Raw genomic sequence first — 8,944 nt, 5'->3', positions numbered from 1 at the left:
ACATAGCATAGTTACGAATTGGCAGGAGAGTGTGTTGTACAATACACAATTTTGGTACTGTGTTGCCACATGGGTTCAAAGTAAATGGGCCCTGAAGAGAAACCGTTTGAGAACAAACTGATAGGAGCAAAATATGATGGATTTCTCTGTCAGGAGCTCATATTTTGACGTTGATGCATCCAACAAAATAATTCACTCTCTGAGAACAGTTGCAGCCTAAATCAAGTAAACAAATCTTAAAATGAAGCCTGTACATCTGTATCATCCAGTACATTGAATTGAACCTGACACTGAGGCATTGTGCGGATGTTTTAGTGACAAATGTCCCCACTCGTCTCACAGTTAAAATGTCTATTGTCAGAAAAATCCAGATCTTTCACTGTGAGTACAGGCTTTGACAGGATAATGGGTTTAACAATAGGCAATGAATAAGCATGCTGACATATTGCTTGCCCATGTGTTCAGCAGAGGTTTTGTCCCAAAGTGGTGTGCTCCCATCGCTATGCAGATTGCAGAGATTCTGGACTCAGAGGGTGGAATGAAAAATTGATGGACATGGCCGGTGTATTTTGATTGAGTCATCCATAAGAGAAAGGATGACCTTCCAGTTTAAGTGACTCTCACAAAACCTGCGAAAAACATTTCCAGGTCATATTTCATTCCACAAATCACAATACAGAAATACTTGACACTAATTTACACAGAATAGGGTTGAGTTAAGCTTCAAAATGGTGGCAAGCTTCACAGTGGCAAGACAGTGGCAAAATATTAAATACAATTTCCCCAAGAGAGCCATGGCAATATAGAACATCGATTATGAAAATAATAATCTACAAGAACAGTCACGGACTAAGCGCTTTTATAAAAGTTCTATGCCTAATTCTTGTGTCCACTATGGATCAAGGAGAAGTGCAGTATGTAATTGTTTGGTATAATACTATTCCTATTCCATCTTAACAGACAGAAGAAACTAAAAGTGACCCATTTGCAGGCAGACTTCCTGAAGGATATTTTTTTGTGATATTGTGAGACTGTGGCTCTGTTCACTTGTGTGACCCAAAAACATTAAAAAAAAAATGTTTTTGCAAGTATTTCTCTAAAAACATCTGGCAAAACCCATGAATGTTAATGGAAATGTCAATCAAAGAGCACTGAATATGTAAAACAGCTTATCTATCTATCTATCTATCTATCTATCTATCTATCTATCTATCTATCTATCTATCTATCTATCTATCTGTACACAGGCCATCTGTAAAAGTTAAGGTAATGCACCACTCATGGGGTGCGCTGCTGAAATCATTTACATATAATTATACAGTGTTTCTAGGAAGTGCAGAGCTGCATAAAGTACAGCTCTTTCAGTTCTACTCTGCTGGGAGTTGGTGTTCTGCATTAGAGCTGCTGTTCTGAGCACACAGTCCCACAGCGTCAAACCTCCACAGCAAGACTGATATTTTTAAAGTTGATATAAAAAAAAAAGAAATAGTTTGGCAGAACCCTCATGATTGAGAAGGCAAATGCTTGTCAAGGTCACTGCACCATTCCCCTCCCCTTTTTTAAAATAACCAACAGCGTTTATATCACAGCCCCAATGGAAAGCATATTTACACTGTTTGATTCGTTCCCTATCCTCTATAGTGCACTATGTGCCATTCACCATGTAGAAAATTGTAAATGTGTGAACAAGTGATTGATTTCAGCCGCTGCTTAAGCGTCTATTTATAATGTAGGGGGCGGAGCTTCATATTCTAGAGAGCATTTGATTGGACAGAAAATCTGATGAGAAGTGGAAGTGCAGAGTGATGTCATGAAGTGAGAACGCTTATTGTATATCTTCTAAATGCGAATTTTGTCTTTTTTTTTTTTTGGAGCACATTGGAGCACACAATTTTTGTTTAATTAGCTTGTAGTAAGGAATTGTTCATTGGTTATTATAAGTAAAGTGTTCTCACTTTAAAGTAGGTCACGGAAAATTTTGTTAATTAGATGCAACCAACCTTTATTAAATATTAATTGCATTCATATTCAGTGCAATAAGAATGCAATTAATTATATGAATAAACTCTAAACATATAGTTTGTTATTAGTAGGTTGTAAATATTATAAATTGTTAGCCATTTTTCAATAATGTGTTATGCTCTATAAGCTTCTTTTTTTTTTTTTTTTTTTTTCTAGTCCAGCATCTTGTTTCATAGCCATGCATGACAGTCACACATTTCAATAATATGTTTTAGATGATGGTGTGTCCTTTGGGAGCCAGTGTCCACCGCTGAGGATACTCTTGGGGCTGACTATTGAATTCACTGAAATATCATAAACATCTGATGCTTCAGACCCATGATCTCTGTTATTAACAAAAATACCAGCAAGAGCCTCAAGCAAATCTACACAAATTATTTTATTTGTAGTGTAGACCATGCGAGCTACAGAATGCATTCATTTCTAAGTTGTCATGCAATGGCATTTCGAGGTCAGTTTTCTCCTGTTTTGTGTCCTTCTTCGCACTAAATTACTTGTAAGAGTCATTACATTGCATGGCTTTCCTTACCATTGCTATGCTGATGACTCTCATGTGACCATCTTATTCTTTTTTCTCTGTCTTACGACCTTTAGATTCCTCTCTGACAAATCAAAATGGAAGTGTGCCCATCACCTCAAGCTCAACTTGAACTGGTCTCTACATCCTTCTAAGAAAGAACCAAGACTTCTCGGACCAATTCTTTGTCTATTTAGATTAAAAGTGACACATACAGTATGCCTTGTTTGTTGATCATGTGTTTTACGTAAAGTGTGGTTCTACTATACATGGATTTACTTATGTTTGCAAAGACAATAAATTGACTTGACAGCATCTAAAAGTAAATTATTTGTGTATGAACAGCTTATATACAGTAGGTGTACACATGGAATTCATGGAAATAATTGGTTAATACCATTGTATTTATGGTCATTGGGATTGCTCACAATTAATTTTTTTTATTTTTAAACACAGTTGGCTCATTTACTCAATTTAAAATTATAACATGCTGTGACAAAAAAATAAAAAATAAAAAATAATAAAATAAAAAATAAGACTATAAAATACACCAAAAACGCAACATAAAATTATCATAAAAATAATCAATTTTATTCATATGCTGTAATCCAAATCTTCAGAATCCACATGCTTGCGTTGTGTGACCATAAACATAAAATTCTGCACTCCTTACAAATGAAAAAGTTTCCACCTCAAGAAGTGTTACAACACAGGTTTCACGTCAGTCATATCAAATACTCATTGGCTCTTGAGTGTTTTGTCACTGATTGCGACATTGTGTTTCGAGTGATATACAGTTTGTGTTACCGTATAAAACGGCAATTTTTTTTTACTATATACATACATTTATAATATAAATATTTTATTTTCCTATAGCTGTAAAGATTATTACGTTTTAGATATGGTCAATATATAAAAAGTATGTTTTTTGTACCTGAAGTCATTATCATTTTATCATTTGATTTTTATCATTATCAATATAGATTTTTTTTGGGTTAAATGTTGATGCATGTTTAAATAATTCACTTTAATAATTAATTTAAATTAATTTAAATAAAACTGTTTTATATTTGGTCTAATTTTACATTTGTCAAATAAAACGTTATTTTAATCAGAGTTGAAATTACTCAAATTAATGAATATGATGGGATTATATATTCACTATATTTAAAGAATAATATTGTCACAATACAAAAACTAAGATTACAACAAAAATATTACACTGAATGTTCTCAGTCATTGTCCTGTATTGTTCGTGTATATCCCACGCTGTTATGTTGTGTTTGCAAAACTATTTGTTTTGTTTAATACATTTTTCACAATAACTGTTATTGTGAACTTCCTTCATCATCTTTACACTAAATGCGTTACACTGCCATTGTCCAACAGAATAAAACTTTTCCTGGCTTACACTGCTCACCAATGACCACTGCACCTTTTATGTTTTCAATCTCAGTCAGCAATTTAATTACATCTGCATATAACTTTGATTCACTTATATGGTTTCATAAAGTTCGCACTTGTACAGTAAACAAACTGGCTATCAATTAATGTTTTTGTTTTTTTCCCATCACTGGCTTTTAAGCATTAAAGTTTGTAATAATTATGCTATTTTTGGATCAAATAAGCATCATCTAAGCATGCAAAAGACCTCAATGTTGCATATGTCCTGGCCTCCAAGTGCCCTTAAGTCCCCATCAAACACTCCAGCCAGACTGCTAGAACACTGGGTCATCTGCCTTATCAATCTCTTCACACAAAGAGCTCCCGCTGAAAATTCTCCACCCATGTCCCTTAATAGCGCTCATCAAACACTAATGCCTTTAGCCCAGCAGTTTCATTCCAATTCACATTTTCAAGGAGGCAATGGCAAGGGGATTGCGAATCTCAAGATATTTTAATGTGTGAACAAGTTTAAATGAGTGACAAAACATCTTCAGCAAAAGGAAAACACTGACGCATTACATTCTACCAAGTACTTGTTCAGTACTTGTACAAGTACTATGCAGTACTTGTTCACTTGACTCATCTTTGGTGACTTGTCCTTCCCTACATGGTGTAGAATAGAAATAAATCTATCTGTTAGCAGTCCAATTCATTTTAATGGCATATTTGCTTATGGACACCCATTTTGTTTGCGCCATTCACTTAAAGGAGACCTTTTATACCCTTTTTTTTCAAAGTCTTGATTTTGTTTTTGGTCTGAATAGGTCTTCATGTTTGAATGTTCAAAAAACACATAATGGTTTCACATATTTTACATTATTGCAGCTCCTCTCACCCTAGTCTGTTTTTATCGCTCTGGGGTGCGTTTCCCAAAAGCATCGTTAGCCAAATATGGTCGCAAGTTCCATCGTCATCAGCAGTTCAACGAGTCTGTGTTTCTCGAAACCATCGTTTGAAAACAGCATCACAAAGTTGTGCGTTTGGAACGACAGCTCTCGACCTGTGGTTAGAAGCAGAGTTTCTAGTTTGCATGACATGTGGACTCAATAAATCCTTATCTTGAGCCAAATAACCAAGCTGACATTCAGTACAACCTGTATCTTTGATTTAGAACACATACAAATGTCATTTACGTCTTTTACTTTGTCAAGAGATTGAAAGCACCTTTTTTGAAGAGTGCGCATGTGCGAACGTGCACTACTACGTAAGAACGAGCCTATGATTGAATCTGGAAATAAAGCAAAATAACTGAGAAAAATGAGAAATAGTCCTCAGATGCCATGTCCGTAATTTATAGCAAAACATCTAGCGTTAATTCGATCTCAAACAGATTCATTAAAAGTAGTTATTACTCCACCACATGCGTGACATGATCAACCAACGTGCTTGAACGACCAATTTGCAACAATATGGTTTCGGGAAACAGTCGTGACTAGCTAGTTAATTTCTTCAACGATACATCGTACTGAGTTACGTCGCTGTGCGGGAAACACACCCCTGTTTAGTTCCTGTCTCTATGAACCCCCTCCTTCCAAAAAGTGCAATGCACTCTGATTGGTTGGCTAGACCAGTGTGTTGTGATTGGTCAACTGCTTCGAGTGTGTTTGTGAAATGATCCGTCCCTTACCATAACCGCCAGTTTCTACACACTTCTAACTAACTCAACCAGGCCTCTACCAAGGTTTTTTTTTTTTTTTTTTTTTGACTATTTGAATGAGGCTATTCATTCAATTGGCTATTTGAATGAGGAATATTGTGACGTGTTCGTTCCCGGAAGAAAAATCAAGACTACAATGTAGGCGTTTCAGGGAGTGACACTGATATAGAGAATAACTCCCACTGGAGGGACTTCGTGCTTTGTAACGTTGCAGACCTTTTTCATGCTCAAACAGCAACATTACACACTAAATAAAGTTTAAAAAATATGAAAAAGCATAATAGACCCTTTAAGCAGTAAATATCATGTGACAATTTACAATTTGAACATTGCATCACTGTATATTGTGTACAGTATATACTCTTTACTACCATAAACTTACTGTAAATATGGCTTCAGAAGACTTGGAATATAGTGCATGAGTTGTATGGAACAATTTTCGTGATACTTTTATGGTGCTTACATCCGTTTTGAAGATTAGGTTTAGTTTTGATACAATACAAGGTTGAGTAAATGATGACTTGGTGATGATGAACTAATCCTTTAATAAGAAAGGATCTGCTAAGAACAGGTATATATACATACAGAGAAGTTTTGACACCAAGTTGTTGTTCATTTGCAATCTTGTGAAAGTAATATCAGAATACAATTCATGCGTCTCTGAACTGCGTTCTCACCTGCAGGTAGTGTAAAAAGCCTGGGGAATTGCTGAAGAGCTTAGATTCTGTTTATCTCACTCTTTCACATCTGTTATATAGAAGAAGGAAATGAGATTCACACTTTTTTTTATAACTCAGTATAATTTGCAGCATATTTGTATAGTGAGAGAACACAAACATCTATGAATAAAGAATAAGAAGAGACAGGTAGATAATAAAAACAAAAACGACAACAACGTGCTCTATGATTCAAAGGGATCAGAGTATGGCTGGTTAGCATGACAATTATCTGGCTACAAACAACATCAAATTGTTAATAAAACATTACATTGTGGTAGTTTTCAGCAGTGCCTGTTTGTTTTTTGGAAGGCTCGAAGTGTTAAATGGAGAATTACCTTGATGTCCTGCAGCTTTAGAGTGATTTGTCATTTGTCATTTCCAGTATGGCTCTAAAATTCAATGAAAATTCTAATTGAACTTAAAATTAGATTTTAAACATTGTACCTTCTGGGTGTCCTTCTCCAGCTGAGCAACTACCGCTGAGCTGAATGGGAATATAACAGAGAACTCTCTCCAGATATTATAGACCTTTCTTAGATGTAGCCTTCAGTGTTATTTCCATCATTTTTTCCCACCTCACAGAGCAGAAACGTCAGCGCCAAGGACAGCGGTTCTAACAAAACACATGGCAGACTGACAAAGAAAGAAAATCACTCACAGCTGAGGCCACTTCAAGCTCATCAACTCCGGCTACAAAGGGAAGCATGGGTTGCTCAGCTTGGTGAATAACTTAAACATTACCTATTGATGTCTTGCTCCTGACTGTGCAGCCAATAAGACTGAACTGTGGCCGCTGGCACTGCGAAACCATTCGGAGAGTTTCTTTGCAGCACCAACTTTTCCATTTTCATAAATGATGTGCTTCTTTGTTCTGCTCCATCACAGACAGAATGACTGCACCACTGAATTTTGAAAGATACTGTGAGGTTTTTTGAGATACTGTGTTTGGTGGGTGGTGAGGCTTTTGCTGTCACAAAGTTTCATCTTTCGCATAAAAAAAGAAAACACAAAAAGAACAATGATATATACAGTGGCAGGTTGCAGTTTTAGTTATTGCTACAATTTTTTTGTAGCAAGTTTTTTGTGCTCCCGATCCGAGTCATTGAATATCGAGTAGTCCCGATCCGATACTTCGAGTTCATTAAAGTTATTCAAACCAATCCGATGTATGCAGGGATGGACAGAGTTTCTTAAGGGCTCAAATGTAAAACAGGGGCATCTATGAAGACATTGGTAGATGTAAACAGACTGTGTGGTCACAATTATGAATGTGGGATTACTGATATAAACTTATTGTGTTTTATATGTACAATAAGCAGAATAATTGCAATAAGAGATAAGGCTAGAAAGCATGAAGTTTCTGTGTCAAAATACCAGTCTGGCAGTCAAGTCTGAAGCAATACGCAACTCATAGCAATGCGATAAAACGATGATGTCGCATATAGGGCCCTATCTTGCACCCAGCGCAATTGACTTTGTACACCGACGCATGTATCATTCCTATTTTGCACCCACGCAAAACGTGCTTTTCCCTCCACAGAAGCACGTCGCTAAATTAGGGAATGAACTTGCGCTCCCAGGGGCGGTTCAGCGCAAAAAAGGAGGCGTGTTCCGGCGCAAACAATCCCTGGTGCTATTTTGCTGTTCCATAAAACAATTGCGCCACTGACCAGGAAAAACCTAGTCTAAAGTCAGTGGCGTGTTGCGCGTTGTTCATTATGCTATTTTAAGGGCGCATGCTTGGCCATAATCAATGTAGCGTGTGCACAACGCGCATATTGATTCTCTCATCTACACAGAAGCAGCAGTTTTCATTTTTGCAAATCATACATTATTACGATAGATAGATAGATAGATAGATAGATAGATAGATAGATAGTTTATTATAAAAGCATACATCTAGCTTACACATTAACCCAAATTATCATACGCCTGTTTAACCGAAGTTAATTTGGGTGTGTTTCTCCATCCCCAATGTCACTTCTCTGTGTTTTACGGCCCTGACGAGAACGTCGGTCTCCTCGGCTGTGAACCGCTCCTGGCAAATCCGTCGTTATAATAGCAATCCGCCATGGAACAAGCGCGCCTGCTCTTAAAGGGAATGTGAGATGACGCTCTGATTGGTTTATTTCACGTTACGCCCAAACCACACCTATGAATAATGAAGCTACTTCAGACCAACCCCTTTTAGATTTGCGCCGGGCGCAAGAGTCATTTATCCCGCCGGGAAAATAGCAACAGCGCCCAAGACCCGCCCACAAAGTTACTTGCGTTTTGCGCTTGACACTTGCGTTTCAGATCGTTAAAATAGGGCCCATAGTCTGACATCACTGCAAGGCAGATACAAATAAACAGTAAATAAATTACTTTCGAGTGATTTGTTGCAAAAATTCGCATAAAATATGTCAAACGCAAAAACGTGATTTTGTTTCAGTTGTTTTTTGTTTTTTTTCACTTCATCAGAATGGTACGAAACTTGATAAAGATTTTGCCACTTGCTATGTGAATAAAAAAAATATATATATATTTTTAAATAGTCACACTTGTGCTTCTCGCGGTCAAAAATGGCCGCATTGGAAATGA

At 36.7% G+C, this 8,944-nt stretch overlaps 1 long non-coding RNA gene across 4 annotated transcripts; it reads right to left on the bottom strand.

The window, feature by feature from the left end:
• Positions 1–304: 304 nt before the first annotated feature.
• Positions 305–6,950, bottom strand: LOC307145099. Of its 4 annotated transcripts, none has more exons than XR_013818897.1 (4): positions 6,806–6,950; positions 6,320–6,389; positions 6,106–6,183; positions 305–629 (listed from the first exon to the last, which is right to left on the bottom strand). It is a non-coding gene; the product is annotated as an uncharacterized lncRNA (long non-coding RNA). The 4 variants fall into 4 exon arrangements; XR_013818900.1 differs by lacking the exon at positions 6,806–6,950 and adding an exon at positions 6,697–6,786; XR_013818899.1 differs by lacking the exon at positions 305–629 and adding an exon at positions 4,544–4,588.
• Between the last annotated feature and the right edge of the window lie 1,994 nt (positions 6,951–8,944).

Source organism: Squalius cephalus (assembly GCF_949319135.1).
Source record: "Squalius cephalus genome assembly, chromosome: 17".
In the NCBI taxonomy this organism is placed as follows: Eukaryota; Metazoa; Chordata; class Actinopteri; order Cypriniformes; family Leuciscidae; genus Squalius; species Squalius cephalus.
The sequence above is the reverse complement of the archived record's forward strand: the minus strand, read 5'-3'. Positions and strand labels throughout refer to the sequence as shown.